Consider the following 19,451-nt stretch of genomic DNA (forward strand, 5'->3'; position numbering starts at 1 on the left):
AACTATGTAAAATGGATAAAAAATTAGAAGGTTTGCTTAAAAAGATGTTTGTTCAGCAGGGTTACCTTCTACAACCAATTGCATGCATTGTCCCTGTCGCTACAGCCGCATGTTTCTGGTTCGATGAGCTGATAAAGGCGGTCGATAGTGATTCTCCTCCTTATGAGGAGATTATGGACAGAATCAATGCTCTCAAATTGGCTAATTCTTTCACCCTAGACGCCACTTTGCAATTGGCTAGGTTAGCGGCTAAGAATTCTGGGTTTGCTATTGTGGCGCGCAGAGCGCTTTGGTTGAAATCTTGGTCGGCTGATGCGTCTTCCAAGAACAAGCTACTTAACATTCCTTTCAAGGGGAAAACGCTGTTTGGCCCTGACTTGAAAGAGATTATCTCTGATATCACTGGGGGTAAGGGCCACGCCCTTCCTCAGGATCGGCCTTTCAAGGCAAAAAATAAACCTAATTTTCGTCCCTTTCGTAGAAACGGACCAGCCCGAGGTGCTACGTCCTCTAAGCAAGAGGGTAATACTTCTCAAGCCAAGCCAGCTTGGAGACCAATGCAAGGCTGGAACAAGGGAAAGCAGGCCAAGAAACCTGCCACTGCTACCAAGACTGCATGAAATGTTGGCCCCCGATCCGGGACCGGATCTGGTGGGGGGCAGACTCTCTCTCTTCGCTCAGGCTTGGGCAAGAGATGTTCTGGATCCTTGGGCGCTAGAAATAGTCTCCCAAGGTTATCTTCTAGAATTCAAGGGACTTCCCCCAAGGGGGAGGTTCCACAGGTCTCAGTTGTCTTCAGACCACATAAAAAGACAGGCATTCTTACATTGTGTAGAAGACCTGTTAAAAACGGGAGTGATTCATCCTGTTCCATTAAGAGAACAAGGGATGGGGTTCTACTCCAATCTGTTCATAGTTCCCAAAAAAGAGGGAACGTTCAGACCAATCTTAGATCTCAAGATCTTAAACAAGTTTCTCAAGGTTCCATCGTTCAAGATGGAAACCATTCGAACTATTCTTCCTTCCATCCAGGAAGGTCAATTCATGACCACGGTGGATTTAAAGGATGCGTATCTACATATTCCTATCCACAAGGAACATCATCGGTTCCTAAGGTTCGCATTCCTGGACAAGCATTACCAGTTCGTGGCGCTTCCTTTCGGATTAGCCACTGCTCCAAGGATTTTCACAAAGGTACTAGGGTCCCTTCTAGCTGTGCTAAGACCAAGGGGCATTGCTGTAGTACCTTACTTGGACGACATTCTGATTCAAGCGTCGTCCCTTCCTCAAGCAAGGGCTCACACGGACATCGTCCTGGCCTTTCTCAGATCTCACGGATGGAAAGTGAACGTGGAAAAGAGTTCTCTATCTCCGTCAACAAGGGTTTCCTTCTTGGGAACAATAATAGACTCCTTAGAAATGAGGATATTTCTGACAGAGGCCAGAAAAACAAAGCTTCTAGACTCTTGTCGGATACTTCATTCCGTTCCTCTTCCTTCCATAGCTCAGTGCATGGAAGTGATCGGGTTGATGGTAGCGGCAATGGACATAGTTCCTTTTGCGCGCATTCATCTAAGACCATTACAACTGTGCATGCTCAGTCAGTGGAATGGGGATTATACAGACTTGTCTCCGAAGATACAAGTAAATCAGAGGACCAGAGACTCACTCCGTTGGTGGCTGTCCCTGGACAACCTGTCACAAGGGATGACATTCCGCAGACCAGAGTGGGTCATTGTCACGACCGACGCCAGTCTGATGGGCTGGGGCGCGGTCTGGGAATCCCTGAAAGCTCAGGGTCTTTGGTCTCGGGAAGAATCTCTTCTACCGATAAATATACTGGAACTGAGAGCGATATTCAATGCTCTCAAGGCTTGGCCTCAGCTAGCGAGGGCCAAGTTCATACGGTTTCAATCAGACAACATGACAACTGTTGCGTACATCAACCATCAGGGGGGAACAAGGAGTTCCCTAGCGATGGAAGAAGTGACCAAAATCATTCTATGGGCGGAGTCTCACTCCTGCCACCTGTCCGCTATCCACATCCCAGGAGTGGAAAATTGGGAAGCGGATTTTCTGAGTCGTCAGTCATTGCATCCGGGGGAGTGGGAACTCCATCCGGAAATCTTTGCCCAAGTCACTCAGCTGTGGGGCATTCCAGACATGGATCTGATGGCCTCTCGTCAGAACTTCAAAGTTCCTTGCTACGGGTCCAGATCCAGGGATCCCAAGGCGGCTCTAGTGGATGCACTAGTAGCACCTTGGACCTTCAAACTAGCTTATGTGTTCCCGCCGTTTCCTCTCATCCCCAGGCTGGTAGCCAGGATCAATCAGGAGAGGGCGTCGGTGATCTTGATAGCTCCTGCGTGGCCACGCAGGACTTGGTATGCAGATCTGGTGAATATGTCATCGGCTCCACCTTGGAAGCTACCTTTGAGACGAGACCTTCTTGTTCAGGGTCCGTTCGAACATCCGAACCTGGTTTCACTCCAGCTGACTGCTTGGAGATTGAACGCTTGATCTTATCGAAGCGAGGGTTCTCAGATTCTGTTATCGATACTCTTGTTCAGGCCAGAAAGCCTGTAACTAGAAAGATTTACCACAAAATTTGGAAAAAATATATCTGTTGGTGTGAATCTAAAGGATTCCCTTGGGACAAGGTTAAGATTCCTAAGATTCTATCCTTCCTTCAAGAAGGATTGGAAAAAGGATTATCTGCAAGTTCCCTGAAGGGACAGATTTCTGCATTGTCTGTGTTACTTCACAAAAAGCTGGCAGCTGTGCCAGATGTTCAAGCTTTTGTTCAGGCTCTGGTTAGAATTAAGCCTGTTTACAAACCTTTGACTCCTCCTTGGAGTCTCAATTTAGTTCTTTCAGTTCTTCAGGGGGTTCCGTTTGAACCCTTACATTCCGTTGATATTAAGTTATTATCTTGGAAAGTTTTGTTTTTAGTTGCAATCTCTTCTGCTAGAAGAGTTTCAGAATTATCTGCTCTGCAGTGTTCTCCTCCTTATCTGGTGTTCCATGCAGATAAGGTGGTTTTACGTACTAAACCTGGTTTTCTTCCAAAAGTTGTTTCTAACAAAAACATTAACCAGGAGATTATCGTACCTTCTCTGTGTCCGAAACCAGTTTCAAAGAAGGAACGTTTGTTGCACAATTTGGATGTTGTTCGCGCTCTAAAATTCTATTTAGATGCTACAAAGGATTTTAGACAAACATCTTCCTTGTTTGTTGTTTATTCTGGTAAAAGGAGAGGTCAAAAAGCAACTTCTACCTCTCTCTCTTTTTGGATTAAAAGCATCATCAGATTGGCTTACGAGACTGCCGGACGGCAGCCTCCCGAAAGAATCACAGCTCATTCCACTAGGGCTGTGGCTTCCACATGGGCCTTCAAGAACGAGGCTTCTGTTGATCAGATATGTAGGGCAGCGACTTGGTCTTCACTGCACACTTTTACCAAATTTTACAAGTTTGATACTTTTGCTTCTTCTGAGGCTATTTTTGGGAGAAAGGTTTTGCAAGCCGTGGTGCCTTCCATTTAGGTGACCTGATTTGCTCCCTCCCTTCATCCGTGTCCTAAAGCTTTGGTATTGGTTCCCACAAGTAAGGATGACGCCGTGGACCGGACACACCTATGTTGGAGAAAACAGAATTTATGTTTACCTGATAAATTACTTTCTCCAACGGTGTGTCCGGTCCACGGCCCGCCCTGGTTTTTTTAATCAGGTCTGATAATTTATTTTCTTTAACTACAGTCACCACGGTACCATATGGTTTCTCCTATGCAAATATTCCTCCTTAACGTCGGTCGAATGACTGGGGTAGGCGGAGCCTAGGAGGGATCATGTGACCAGCTTTGCTGGGCTCTTTGCCATTTCCTGTTGGGGAGGAGAATATCCCACAAGTAAGGATGACGCCGTGGACCGGACACACCGTTGGAGAAAGTAATTTATCAGGTAAACATAAATTCTGTTTTCAGCACTCAAAGATATATAAAACCCATTTAATCCAATTCCTTAGAAATGTACGGCTGTAGGGTAGCACAGAGCCCAAAAAAATGAACTACACATGCACAGATTCAAACACATGCAACTAGTTTATTGCAAGAAGCTGCCAGCACAGAAAATAAACAGCTAAAATGCTTTTCATCTCAAAATGCACCACTGCAGTGGATTTTATAAAACACATACCAAGCAACATGATATATTATCACACATATATTTGAACTAAATGCTGCAAAATAGACTGGTTTAGAACATGTGATCTGCAGATATTTTACTATTGGCATGCAACAACAAATCTTGTATCAACTCCTCTATGATAGTAAAAGAACAAAGTCCTTAATAAAGACCATATAAGTCCTTTGATGGAGGAAATCTGATGTTATACTTTAGTAGCAATTTGTATCACTTTGTAATCCAGCTGAAATAAACCTTTTGACAAACAAATGTTCGTTAATTAGGGTTAACCGAGGTGAAAGCGTCCTCTATTGTTAACTAGAACTTGGCAATATTATAACTTGATAGCAGATAGAACATCTTATATTGATGAAAAGCAGAAACAATATAGCAGACCTGTGTTTAAGAACTGCAGCAAACATCCGGGAAAACAAAGTCACAGTATCATTGACGAACGGACCGGGACATGAGCCTCTGACATCCTTGTCTCACCTTTCACAACCGCGTCTCCCTGCTCACTGGGGACACAGATTAACCGGTGTATGTTTTGCTTCTGTGTGTAAACCGTATCCAGGCGGTTTATTTGAACCACTCAATTACCGCAAGATCCAGGCTTGCTTCTTTGGTTTGGTTTTTTGAAATTCCCGGGCAGGCTTAAGCCAGCTGCTTCATTCACAGGTGCAGTAATAGCTGTTATTGAGAAAGTCGACGCGCGTTTCGCCCCATAATGCTGAGCGAAACAGGGGCCTCGTCAGGACTGTCCATCTCTTCCTAATTACAGCCTTTATTGCAGTTCCAATGAACTGGGAGGTAGCAGTTCAGCCAATCAAATTCGCTATTTGCACATACCCTTTTTCATTTTAAAGCTAAACATTCCTGTTTGTTGGTTCAATGATTATCTGTATTTTAAATTAATACAAAAAGGCCTGCATTGAAAAGATGGAATATTCTCTATGCTTAGCAACTCCTATACAACAAACAACAATTTCGCATGTGAGAAAACCCTATGCACGTTGCAGCCCAATTAAACATTATTTCCTTACTTACTATGTCTAGATGAATGAACTTTACATAAATCCTATATTAACTAAAATTCTATAAATTTTGGAATGACTTACTAAATAGCTAAAAATAATTCTATGAAGGTAAGTTATGACATAAACGATCCACAACTTAAAAGCAAGCTGAATGAAAGAAATGAATATCATAGTTAATGATCTATTTATAAAGATCTATTTAGAAGTTATTCAACTTATCATTTACTTGATTATTTCTCACATTGCAGCTGGAAAAGAGAGAATTTTTAAATTCTAACTACAAATCTCTATTTTAGAAAAGATGCATATTCTATCCTTTCATTTAGGCCTGACGGTGATACCGTATTCAGCATAAAGGTCCATCTTGCTTCCTTTTTTAACAAACAGTTATCCTCATCTCCACCTCTTCCATTTGTTATTCCTCTGTCGATACCTATAAATTTTAAAGAAACAGTACTACTATTATGAACTTCCTTAAAGTGACGAGCCACACTTGTATCTCTCCCGTAGAGGATGTCATCCCTGTGCTCCTGTACCCTGTCCTTGAACAAACGTTTTGTTTTACCTACATAGAACAGGGGACAGGAGCACCCCAAGAGATAAACAACCCCCACTGAGTTACAGTTTGAAAAACATCTAATGGTATAATTTTTACCTGTATTGGCGGAAAATGTTTTACTTTTTGGCAAATAGGGACAATAGACACAATGCCCACAAGGAAAGCTTCCTTTCACTTGTTTTTTAGTTAACCAGTTTGTATCTGGTTCAGACCGAGTAAACCTACTTCTGACTAATTTATCTTTAAGATTAGGAGATTTTTTTGCGGTCAATAGGGGTCTACTTCCTACCTTATCAGCTATCTTGTCATCTAAGGTTAAAAAATGCCAATTTTGAGATAAAATATTTCTTATGCTTTGCCATTGGCAATTAAACGTAGTAATAAATCTGATGTTATTCTCAGTTTTTGTCTCTTTTTGGTTATATAGGAGATCTTGACGGTTCAATTTACTTACTTTATTTAAGGTTTTTTTGACTAGGTTGTGAGAATAACCTCTTTCAATGAAACGTTTACACATTTTTTCTGCATGATAATTAAATTTAGTATTAGAAGAACAGTTTCTTTTTAATCTCAAAAGTTGGCCATATGGGATGCCTTTTTTCAAGGGCTCTGGATGCCCACTTGAGGCTTCCAACAGATTGTTTGTTGCCGTGTCTTTACGATAATTTTCAGTTGAGATACGACTTCCTTCTTTTTTAATACAGATGTCTAAGAAGGGTAATTCCTTATTGCTATAGGAATAAGTTAAAAAAATGTTACGATCATTTTTATTTAACTCAGAAACAAAATCATGTAGGCAGGTCAGGGGGCCATCCCAAAGGATAAAGATGTCATCCACAAATCTAATCCATAGGGACACATGGGAGTCAAACGTCTCACTATATTGATCAAAGACATCTAACTCCCATGCTCCCAAATGGAGACACGCATAAGTTGGCGCGCATACTGCACCCATAGCTGTCCCCCTGACCTGCCTATATACTGAGCCATCAAACTGAAAAACATTGTTTTCAAGAATGAAATGAAGAAGTTTAATGACAAAGGCTGTATGCATGTTACTGTCTGAACCCCTACTTTCTAGAAAAAGTCTACAGGCACTAATTCCTTTCTCATGTGGTATAGATGAATAAAGACTTTCTACGTCTAAAGAGACTAGGATAGTGTCAGGGGAAACAGTGAGGTCGTCTAACTTCCTCAAAAGGTCTGGAGTGTCTTTCACATATGAGGGAAGAGACAGAAGGAAGGGTCTCAGAAAGAAATCAACATATTGTCCAATGTGTTCACTGATGCCACCAATCCCAGACACAATGGGTCGCCCTGGGGGGTGTGTCATATTTTTTTTTTTATTTTTTATTTTTTTTTCATTCAGCTTGCTTTTAAGTTGTGGATCGTTTATGTCATAACTTACCTTCATAGAATTATTTTTAGCTATTTAGTAAGTCATTCCAAAATTTATAGAATTTTAGTTAATATAGGATTTATGTAAAGTTCATTCATCTAGACATAGTAAGTAAGGAAATAATGTTTAATTGGGCTGCAACGTGCATAGGGTTTTCTCACATGCGAAATTGTTGTTTGTTGTATAGGAGTTGCTAAGCATAGAGAATATTCCATCTTTTCAATGCAGGCCTTTTTGTATTAATTTAAAATACAGATAATCATTGAACCAACAAACAGGAATGTTTAGCTTTAAAATGAAAAAGGGTATGTGCAAATAGCGAATTTGATTGGCTGAACTGCTACCTCCCAGTTCATTGGAACTGCAATAAAGGCTGTAATTAGGAAGAGATGGACAGTCCTGACGAGGCCCCTGTTTCGCTCAGCATTATGGGGCGAAACGCGCGTCGACTTTCTCAATAACAGCTATTACTGCACCTGTGAATGAAGCAGCTGGCTTAAGCCTGCCCGGGAATTTCAAAAAACCAAACCAAAGAAGCAAGCCTGGATCTTGCGGTAATTGAGTGGTTCAAATAAACCGCCTGGATACGGTTTACACACAGAAGCAAAACATACACCGGTTAATCTGTGTCCCCAGTGAGCAGGGAGACGCGGTTGTGAAAGGTGAGACAAGGATGTCAGAGGCTCATGTCCCGGTCCGTTCGTCAATGATACTGTGACTTTGTTTTCCCGGATGTTTGCTGCAGTTCTTAAACACAGGTCTGCTATATTGTTTCTGCTTTTCATCAATATAAGATGTTCTATCTGCTATCAAGTTATAATATTGCCAAGTTCTAGTTAACAATAGAGGACGCTTTCACCTCGGTTAACCCTAATTAACGAACATTTGTTTGTCAAAAGGTTTATTTCAGCTGGATTACAAAGTGATACAAATTGCTACTAAAGTATAACATCAGATTTCCTCCATCAAAGGACTTATATGGTCTTTATTAAGGACTTTGTTCTTTTACTATCATAGAGGAGTTGATACAAGATTTGTTGTTGCATGCCAATAGTAAAATATCTGCAGATCACATGTTCTAAACCAGTCTATTTTGCAGCATTTAGTTCAAATATATGTGTGATAATATATCATGTTGCTTGGTATGTGTTTTATAAAATCCACTGCAGTGGTGCATTTTGAGATGAAAAGCATTTTAGCTGTTTATTTTCTGTGCTGGCAGCTTCTTGCAATAAACTAGTTGCATGTGTTTGAATCTGTGCATGTGTAGTTCATTTTTTTGGGCTCTGTGCTACCCTACAGCCGTACATTTCTAAGGAATTGGATTAAATGGGTTTTATATATCTTTGAGTGCTGAAATCCCCTACTTTATCTAATGGTATCTCATATAGCTCTACCATCATTCTTTATCTATATATTACTGGATTAAATATATATATATATATATATATATATATATATATATATATATATATATATATATATATATATATATTTCTCTTGTTAAGTGTGTTCAGTCCACGGGTCATCCATTACTTATGGGATATATTCTCCTTCCCAACAGGAAGTTGCAAGAGGATCACCCAAGCAGAGCTGCTATATAGCTCCTCCCCTCACATGTCATATCCAGTCATTCTCTTGCAACCCTCAACAAAGAAGGAGGTCGCGGGAGGAGTTGGAGTTTTTACTTAATTATTCTTCAATCAAAAGTTTTTTATTTTAAATGGCCCCGGAGTGTGCTGTTTTTCTATCTCAGGCAGTATTTGGAAGAAGAAACTGCCTGCGTTTTTATTTGATCTTAGCAGGCGTAACTAAGATCCACTGGCTGTTCTCGACATTCTGAGGAGTGGGGTAACTTCAGAACATGGGAATAGCATGCGGCGTCCCCCGCAAATGAGGTATGTGCAGTACAATATTTTCTGGGAATGGAATTGACTAAGAAAACACTGCTGTTACCCGTATGATGTAAGTACAGCCTTAAATGCAGTAGTAGTGACTGGTATCAGGCTGATGAATGTATGCACAGTAGAGTTATTTTCTAGGGACTAGAATTTGACTGAGAAAATACTGTTAATACTGAAATAATGTTTAAGCCTTATCTGCAGTGGAAGCGACTGGTAGCAGGCTTAGTGATAACTTTGCATGACATTAAAAGAAGTTTGAAAAACGTTTACTGGCATGTTATTCGTTTTTGTGAGGTACTTTGGTGATAAATCCTTTTGGGCATGAATTTTTTCTTATTTTCCACATGGCTAACGTATATTTCTGCATAGAAACCGTTATATCAGGTCTCCCACTGTTGTAAATGAGCGGGAGGGGCCTTTTTTTTAGCGCCTTGTTGCGCAGTTAAAATTCTAGCACAGTCTTCCTGCTTCTTCCTCCTTGATCCAGGACGTCTCTAGAGAGCTCAGGGGTCTTCAAAATTCGTTTTTGAGGGAGGTAATCAGTCACAGCAGACCTGTGACAGTGTGTTAGACTGTGATAAAAACGTTTAATATTAATTTGATATCCGTTTTTTTTGTGTACTGAGGGGTTAATCATCCTTTTGCTAATGGGTGCAATCCTCTGCTAATTAATACATTTAAAGAATTGTTGACTATAACTGAATTAGTTCTTTGTTATTCAACAGTGTTTTTTTTTTTAAAAGCGCTGCAGCGTTTTTTATATTGCTTGTGAACTTATTGAAAGTAATTCCAAGCTTGCTAGCTTCATTGCTAGTCTGTTTAAACATGTCTGATACAGAGGAATCTGCTTGTTCATTATGTTTAAAAGCCAATGTGGAGCCCAATAGAAATATGTGTACCAATTGTATTGATATTACTTTAAATAAAAGTCAATCTGTACCGATAAAGAAATTATCACCAGACAACGAGGGGGCAGTTATGCCGTCTAACTCTCCTCACGTGTCAGTACATTCGTCTCCCGCTCGGGAGGTGCGTGAGATTGAGGCGCCAAGTACATCAAGGCCCTTACAAATCACTTTACATGATATGGCTAATGTTATGAAGGAAGTATTATACAATATGCCCGAGTTAAGAGGCAAGCGCGACAGTTCTGGGTTAAGGACACAGCCGATGACACGAGAGCCATGTCTGATACTGCGTCACAATTTGCAGAACATGAGGACGGAGAGCTTCATTCTGTGGGTGACGGTTCTGATTCGGGGAGACCGGATTCCGAAATTTCAAATTTTAAATTTAAGCTTGAGAACCTCCGCGTGTTGCTAGGGGAGGTTTTAGCGGCTCTGAATGATTGTGACACGGTGGCAATCCCAGAGAAATTATGTAGGCTGGATAAATACTACGCGGTACCGGTGTGTACTGACGTTTTTCCTATACCAAAGAGGCTTACAGAGATTATTAGTAAGGAGTGGGATAGACCCGGTGTGCCTTTTTCCCCTCCTCCGATATTTAGAAAAATGTTCCCTATAGACGCCACCACACGAGACTTATGGCAGACGGTCCCTAAGGTGGAGGGAGCAGTTTCTACTTTAGCCAAGCGTACCACTATCCCGGTGGAGGATAGCTGTGCTTTCTCAGATCCAATGGATAAAAAATTAGAGGGTTATCTTAAGAAAATGTTTGTCCAACAAGGTTTTATATTACAGCCTCTTGCATGCATTGCGCCTGTCACTGCTGCAGCGGCATTCTGGTTTGAGTCCCTGGAAGAGGCGATTCGCACAGCACCATTGGATGAGTCTTTGAGCAAGATTAGAACCCTTAAGCTGGCTAATGCGTTTGTTTCGGATGCCGTAGTGCATTTAACCAAACTTTCGGCTAAGAATTCCGGATTCGCCATACAGGCGCGCAGAGCGCTATGGCTTAAATCCTGGTCAGCAGATGTAACTTCTAAGTCTAAACTACTAAACATTCATTTCAAAGGGCAGACCTTATTCGGGCTCGGCTTGAAGGAAATTATTGCTGACATTACTGGAGGTAAGGGCCACACCCTTCCTCAGGACAGGGCCAAATCAAAGGCCAAACAGTCTAATTTTCGTGCCTTTCGTAATTTCAAGGCAGGAGCAGCATCAACTTCCTCCGCTCCAAAACAGGAAGGAACTACTGCTCGTTACAGACAGGGTTGGAAAGGCAACCAGTCATGGAACAAGGGCAAGCAGGCCAGAAAGCCTACTTCCGCCCCTTAGACAGCATGAAGACAGGGCCCCCTTTCTGGAGACGGATCTAGTGGGGGCAGACTTTCTCTCTTCGCCCAGGCTTGGGCAAGAGATTTACAGGATCACTGGACGTTGGAGATTATATCTCAGGGATACCTTCTGGATTTCAAAACTTCTCCTCCACAAGGGAGGTTTCATCTGTCAAGGTTTTCAACAAACCTAGTAAAGAAAGAGGCATTTCTACAATGTGTAAAAGACCTCTTAGTAATGGGAGTGATCCACCCAGTTCCGCGGACGGAACAGGGGCAAGGGTTTTATTCAAATCTGTTTGTGGTTCCCAAGAAAGAGGGAACCTTCAGACCAATCTTAGATTTAAATATCTTAAACAAATTCCTAAGGGTTCCATCGTTCAAGATGGAAACCATTCGGACCATCCTACCCATGATCCAAGAGGGTCAATATATGACCACAGTGGATTTAAAGGATGCCTACCTTCACATACCGATTCACAAAGATCATTATCGGTACCTAAGGTTTGCCTTTCTAGACAGGCATTACCAGTTTGTAGCGCTTCCCTTCGGGTTAGCTACAGCCCTGAGAATTTTTACAAAGGTTCTGGGCTCTCTTCTGGCGGTACTAAGACCACGAGGCATAGCGGTGGTTCCGTACCTAGACGACATTCTGATACAAGCGTCAAGTTTTCAAAATGCAAAGTCTCATACAGAGATAGTTCTAGCATTTCTGAGGTCGCATGGGTGGAAAGTGAACCTGGAAAAGAGTTCTCTGTTACCACTCACAAGGGTCCCTTTTCTAGGGACTCTTATAGATTCTGTAGAGATGAAGATTTACTTTACGGAGTCCAGGTTATCAAAGATTCTCAATGCTTGCCGTGTCCTTCACTCCATTCCAAGCCCATCAGTAGCTCAGTACATGGAAGTAATCGGCTTAATGGTCGCGGCAATGGACATAGTGCCATTTGCGCGCCTACATCTCAGACCGCTGCAACTATGCATGCTAAGTCAATGGAACGGGGATTACTCAGATCTGTCCCCTTGGCTAAATCTGGACCAGGAGACCAGAGATTCTCTTCTCTGGTGGTTGTCACGGGTTCATCTGTCCAAAGGAATGACTTTTCGCAGACCAGATTGGACGATTGTAACAACAGATGCCAGCCTACTAGGCTGGGGAGCAGTCTGGAACTCCCTGAAGGCTCAGGGATTGTGGACTCAGGAGGAGAAACTCCTCCCAATTAACATTCTAGAATTAAGAGCAATATTCAATGCTCTTCTAGCTTGGCCTCAGTTAGCAACACTGAGGTTCATCAGATTTCAGTCGGACAACATCACGACTGTGGCTTACATCAATCATCAAGGGGGAACCAGGAGTTCCCTGGCGATGTTGGAAGTCTCGAAGATAATTCCCTGGGCAGAGTCTCACTCTTGCCACCTGTCAGCGATCTACATCCCAGGCGTGGAGAACTGGGAGGCGGATTTTCTAAGTCGCCAGACTTTTCATCCGGGGGAGTGGGAACTTCACCCGGAGGTATTTGCTCAACTGATTCATCGTTGGGGCAAACCGGATCTGGATCTCATGGCATCTCACCAGAACGCCAAGCTTCCTTGTTACGGATCCAGGTCCAGGGACCCGGGAGCGGTGCTGGTGGATGCACTAGCAGCCCCTTGGGTTTTCAACATAGCTTATGTGTTTCCACCTTTTCCGTTGCTACCTCGACTGATTGCCAGGATCAAACAGGAGAGAGCATCGGTGATTCTGATAGCGCCTGCGTGGCCACGCAGGACCTGGTATGCAGACCTAGTGGACATGTCGTCCTGTCCACCATGGTCTCTACCCCTGAGGCAGGACCTTCTAATTCAGGGTCCTTTCAACCATCCAAACCTAATTTCTCTGAGGCTGACTGCTTGGAAATTGAACGCTTGATTCTATCAAAGCGTGGGTTTTCGGATTCGGTTATTGATACATTAATACAGGCTTGGAAACCTGTTACCAGAAAAATTTACCACAAGATATGGCGTAAATATTTATATTGGTGTGAATCCAAGAGTTACTCATGGAGTAAGGTTAGGATTCCTAGGATATTGTCTTTTCTACAAGAGGGTTTAGAAAAGGGCTTATCCGCTAGTTCACTAAAGGGACAGATTTCTGCTCTGTCTATTCTTTTACACAAGCGTCTGTCAGAGAATCCAGACGTCCAGGCTTTTTGTCAGGCTTTGGCTAGGATTAAGCCTGTGTTTAAAGCTGTTGCTCCTCCGTGGAGCTTAAACTTGGTTCTTAAAGTTCTTCAGGGTGTTCCGTTTGAACCCCTTCATTCCATTGATATTAAGCTTTTATCTTGGAAAGTTCTGTTTTTGATGGCTATTTCCTCGGCTCGAAGAGTCTCTGAGTTATCTGCCTTACATTGTGATTCTCCTTATCTGATCTTTCATTCAGACAAGGTAGTCCTGCGTACTAAACCTGGGTTTTTACCTAAGGTTGTTTCTAACAAGAATATCAATCAAGAGATTGTTGTTCCATCCTTATGTCCTAATCCTTCTTCAAAGAAGGAACGTCTTTTGCATAATCTAGACGTGGTCCGTGCTCTGAAGTTCTACTTACAGGCAACTAAAGATTTTCGACAAACTTCTAATCTGTTTGTCGTTTACTCTGGACAGAGGAGAGGTCAAAAGGCTTCGGCTACCTCTCTCTCTTTTTGGCTTCGTAGCATAATACGCTTAGCCTATGAGACTGCTGGACAGCAGCCTCCTGAAAGAATTACAGCTCATTCCACTAGAGCTGTGGCTTCCACCTGGGCCTTTAAGAATGAGGCCTCTGTTGAACAGATTTGCAAGGCTGCAACTTGGTCTTCACTTCATACTTTTTCCAAATTTTCCAAATTTGACACTTTTGCTTCTTCGGAGGCAGTTTTTGGGAGAAATGTTCTACAGGCAGTGGTTCCTTCTGTTTAATGTTCCTGCCTTGTCCCTCCCATCATCCGTGTACTTTAGCTTTGGTATTGGTATCCCATAAGTAATGGATGACCCGTGGACTGAACACACTTAACAAGAGAAAACATAATTTATGCTTACCTGATAAATTTATTTCTCTTGTAGTGTGTTCAGTCCACGGCCCGCCCTGTCTATTTGAGGCAGGTTCTAAATTTTAAATTATAACTCCAGTCACCACTGCACCCTATAGTTTCTCCTTTCTCGTCTTGTTTCGGTCGAATGACTGGATATGACATGGGAGGGGAGGAGCTATATAGCAGCTCTGCTTGGGTGATCCTCTTGCAACTTCCTGTTGGGAAGGAGAATATATCCCATAAGTAATGGATGACCCGTGGACTGAACACACTACAAGAGAAATAAATTTATCAGGTAAGCATAAATTATGTTATATATATATATACTAGTCCGCTCAATGTTAAAAATAGGAAAAAGTAAATTTATATAAAATTTTTAAATTATATAATATATACACACATACCACCAGATCAGATGATGGTTATCATTTTTTAGCAATTAAGTATTTTTTTAAATTAAGATATGTTCATAATGCTATTGTACACCTAGAGGGACAGCCCTAATTTGCATAGGTTACAGTAGCAGATCTGCTTTGCTTGCAGACTCAGACCATTATAATGGGCATGTACTGGAAAATACAAAAAAAAAAAACATGAAAGAACAATATCCCATATATTTAATACTTTGTAGTAGTATTGCAAGTCATTTGAAACACATTAGGGACAGTCTACAATATAATTTTTGTTGTTTTAAAAGATAGATAATCCCTTTATTACCCATTCCCCAGTTTTGCATAACCAACACAGTTATTATAATACACTTTTTACCTCTGTTATTACCTTTTATCTAAGAACCTTCTTCCAGCCCCCTGATCACATGACTTTTTATTTATTATTTATTCACTTGCAATTAGTACTGTGTTGTGGTAACTCTTAAATAACTCCACAGGAGTGAACACAATGTTATCTATATGGCCCACAGGAACTAGTCTCCTGCTGTGAAAAGCAAATAAAAAAGAATGTCATAAGAGGCTGTCTTTAGTGACTTAGAAACGAGCAGAAATGTAGAGTTTTAAATGTTATAAAGTATATTAATATAACAATGTTGGTTGTGCAATGCTGGGGAATGGGTAGTAAAGGCTTTATCTATCTTTTAAAACAATAGCAATTTTAGTGTAGACTGTCCCTTTAATAGACTACAGTATACTAGTGCAAACATATCTTTTATTGCTGGGCTGGAGCCGAACCCACAATATTTCCAAGGTATGCCTGTGTTTGTGTGTGTGTGTATATGTGTGTATATATATATATATATATATATATATATATATATATATATATATATATATATATATATATATATATATAAATATATAATTTCTTATAGGTGGCGAGAGTCCACAAGCTAGTTACTGATGGGATATACATTCCTACCAGGAGGGGGCAAAGTTTTCCATACCTCAAATGCCTACAAATACACCTCCCACCTCACTCATACTTCAGTTTGAAATACTTTGCCTGCTTAGGATGTAGTGAAGCATGATGTGCTTGGTTTCTTTTGTGAAAGTCGCTTCTAAGCATATTGAAGCCCAGTTCCACTCTAAGTTCAGTGTTTGTCTGAGGGATGTGAAGGAAGACAGTATAGGTGCATTAAAATGTGTGGAGGGTAGCATGATTAACAGTGACAGGGAGAAGACTGAGGTACTAAAATTCCAGCCCAGATGGAATACACCTAAGGGTGTTAAGGGAATTTAGCACTGTTATAGACAAACCTCTACTCTTAATTTTTCAAGACTTATTATCCTCAGGCATGGTACCCAAGGATTGGCGTAAAGCTGATGTGGTGCCACTCTTTAAAAAGGGAAGTAGGGATGATCCAGGAAGCTATAGACCAGTTAGTCTGACATCAATAGTGGGGAAGATATTTGAAGGGATTATAAAGGATTATTTTGATGAGCATATTCGTGTAAACAAGATTATGAGTTCTAATCAGCATGGTTTTATGAGAAATAGATCATGTCAAACTAATCTAATTAGATTCTATGAGGAAGTAAGTAAAAAGATAGATAAAGGGGAATCAGTTGATGTGATATACTTAGAATTTGCAAAGGCGTTTGATACAGTGCCACATGAGAGATTAATGCACACAATTAAGGGACTGGGAATAGCTGAAAATGTTAGCTCATGGATAAATAACTGGATAAAAGATAGGGAGCAACGAGTAGTAGTAAATGGATCATACTCAGATTGGACAAAGGTAATCAGTGGAGTCCCCCAGGGATAAGTACTGGGCCCTGTTCTTTTTAATATATTTATAAATGACTTGGAGCAAGGATTAAATAGTGACATCTTTATTTTTGCAGATGATAGGTCAGAGCAGGATGAACTTTCGTTACAAAAGGACCTGCAAAAATTAGAAGTATGGGCAGGTAAATGAAAATTTAGATTTAATACGGGAAAATGCAAGGTTCTACATTTTGGAAGTAAAAATAAGCAGGCATCATATTATTAAAATGGGACAAGACTTAGCCAAACACAGGAGGAAAGGGATTTGGGGGTAGTAATAGATTACAAGCTAGAGATGGGTGTACAATGCAGGGCAGCGGCTTCAAAGGCTAATAAGATACTAGCATGTATTAAAAGAGGCATTGATTCAAGGGATGAAAGCATAATTCTGTCACTATATAAAGCCCTGGTAAGACCTCACCTTGAGTATGGAGTGCAGTTCTGTTCTGGGGACCGATCGCAAAAATAGATATTGCAGAACTAGAAAAAGTTCAGAGAAGGGCCACAAAGCTAATAAGGGGAATGGATCATTTAAGGTCTGTTTTCTTTAGAAAAAAAGGCGCTTACGAGTTGACATGATTACTTTATATAAATATATTCAAGGCCCATTTAGAGAGATGGCAGAAGCTCTGTTTATTCCAAGAAAATTGTTTGTGAGAAGAGGTCACAATGTAAGGTTGGAGGAAAGTAGATTTAATCTCCTGCAACGGAAATGTTTTTTCACTGTAAGAGCAATAAAATTGTGGAACTCATTACCAACGGAGGTAGTGAATGCCAATACCCTAGATACATTTAAAAAAAATTACATTTCTGTCTATAAACAAAATTCATAGATATGATTGCTGGTATTAAATGGGTCACCTTTTAGTGGGATTATTTAAGCTTAACTGGAGCTTTTTGTAAGTATTTCTCTTGTTAAGTGTATCCAGTCCACGGATCATCCATTACTTGTGGGATATTCTCCTTCCCAACAGGAAGTTGCAAGAGGATCACCCACAGCAGAGCTGCTATATAGCTCCTCCCCTCACTGCCATATCCAGTCATTCTCTTGCAACTCTCAACTAAGATGGAGGTCGTAAGAGGACTGTGGTGTTTTATACTTAGTTTATTTCTTCAATCAAAAGTTTGTTATTTGTAAATGGTACTGGAGTGTACTGTTTATCTCAGGCAGTATTTAGAAGAAGAATCTGCCTGCGTTTTCTATGATCTTAGCAGAAGTAACTAAGATCCTTTGCTGTTCTCACATATTCTGAGGAGTGAGGTAACTTCAGAGGGGGAATAGCGTGCAGGTTTTCCTGTAATAAGGTATGTGCAGTTAAAATATTTTTCTAGGGATGGAATTTGCTAGAAAATGCTGCTGATACCGAAGTAATGTAAGTAAAGCCTTAAATGCAGTGATAGCGACTGGTATCAGGCTTATTAATAGAGATACATACTCTTATAAAAGTGTATTTTAAAACGTTTGCTGGCATGTTTAATCGTTTTTTACATATGTTTGGTGATAAAACTTATTGGGGCCTAGTTTTTTCCACATGGCTGGCTTGAATTTTGCCTAGAAACAGTTCCCTGAGGCTTCCCACTGTTGTAATATGAGTGAGAGGGGCCTATTTTGGCGTTTTTTTGCACAGCAAAAATTACAGACACAGACATCCAGCTTCTTCCTGCATGATCCAGGACTTCTCTGAAGGGCTCAAAAGGCTTCAAAAGTCGTATTGAGGGAGGTAAAAAGCCACAGTAGAAAAACGTTTTTGTCATTTGTTATTCCGTTTTTGGTATTAAGGGGTTAATCATCCATTTGCAAGTGGGTGCAATGCTCTGCTAACTTATTACATACACTGTAAAAATTGCGTTAGTGTAACTGCATTTTTTCACTGTTATTTCAAAATTTGGGAAAATTTGTGTTTCTTAAAGGCGCAGTAACGTTTTTTTATATTGCTTGTAAACTTGTTTTAAAGTGTTTTCCAAGCTTGCTAGTCTCATTGCTTGTCTGTTTAAACATGTCTGACACAGAGGAACCTACTTGTTCATTATGTTTGAAAGCCATGGTGGAGCCCCATAGGAGAATGTGTACTAAATGTATTGATTTCACCTTAAACAGTGAAGATCAGTCTTTATCTATAAAAGAATTATCACCAGAGGGTTCTGTCGAGGGGGACGTTATGCCGACTAACTCTCCCCACGTGTCAGACCCTTCGCCTCCCGCTCAGGGGACGCACGCTAATATGGCGCCAATTACATCAGGGACGCCCATAGCGATTACCTTGCAGGACATGGCTGCAATCATGAATAATACCCTGTCAAAGGTATTATCTAGATTGCCTGAATTAAGAGGCAAGCGCGATAGCCTCTTAATTCAGGCAAGAGATACAGAGCGCGCAAATGCTGTTAGAGCCATGTCTGATACTGCGTCACAGTATGCAGAACATGAGGACGGAGAGCTTTAGTCTGTGGGTGACCGCTGACTCGGGGAAACCTGATTCAGAGATTTCTAATTTTAAATTTAAGCTTGAGAACCTCCGTGTATTGCTTGGGGAGGTATTAGCTGCTCTGAATGACTGTAACACAGTTGCAATTCCAGAGAAATTGTGTAGGCTGGATAGAGACTATGCGGTGCCGGTGTGTACTGACGTTTTTCCTATACCTAAAAGGCTTACAGAAATTATTAGCAAGGAGTGGGATAGACCCGGTGTGCCCTTTTCCCCATCTCCTATATTTAGAAAAATGTTTCCAATAGACGCCACTACACGGGACTTATGGCAGACGGTCCCTAAGGTAGAGGGAGCAGTTTCTACTTTAACAAAGCGTACCACTATCCTGGTTGAGGACAGTTGTGCTTTTTCAGATCCAATGGATAAAAAA

At 41.0% G+C, this 19,451-nt stretch overlaps 1 protein-coding gene across 1 annotated transcript in view; it reads left to right on the top strand.

Moving 5' to 3' along the window:
- Positions 1-19,451, top strand: part of C11H7orf50 (chromosome 11 C7orf50 homolog) — a 1,120,174-nt gene that overhangs the window by 193,190 nt on the left and 907,533 nt on the right. The window lies entirely within an intron of this gene.

This window comes from Bombina bombina, chromosome 11 (genome assembly GCF_027579735.1).
Source record: "Bombina bombina isolate aBomBom1 chromosome 11, aBomBom1.pri, whole genome shotgun sequence".
Lineage (NCBI taxonomy): Eukaryota > Metazoa > Chordata > Amphibia > Anura > Bombinatoridae > Bombina > Bombina bombina.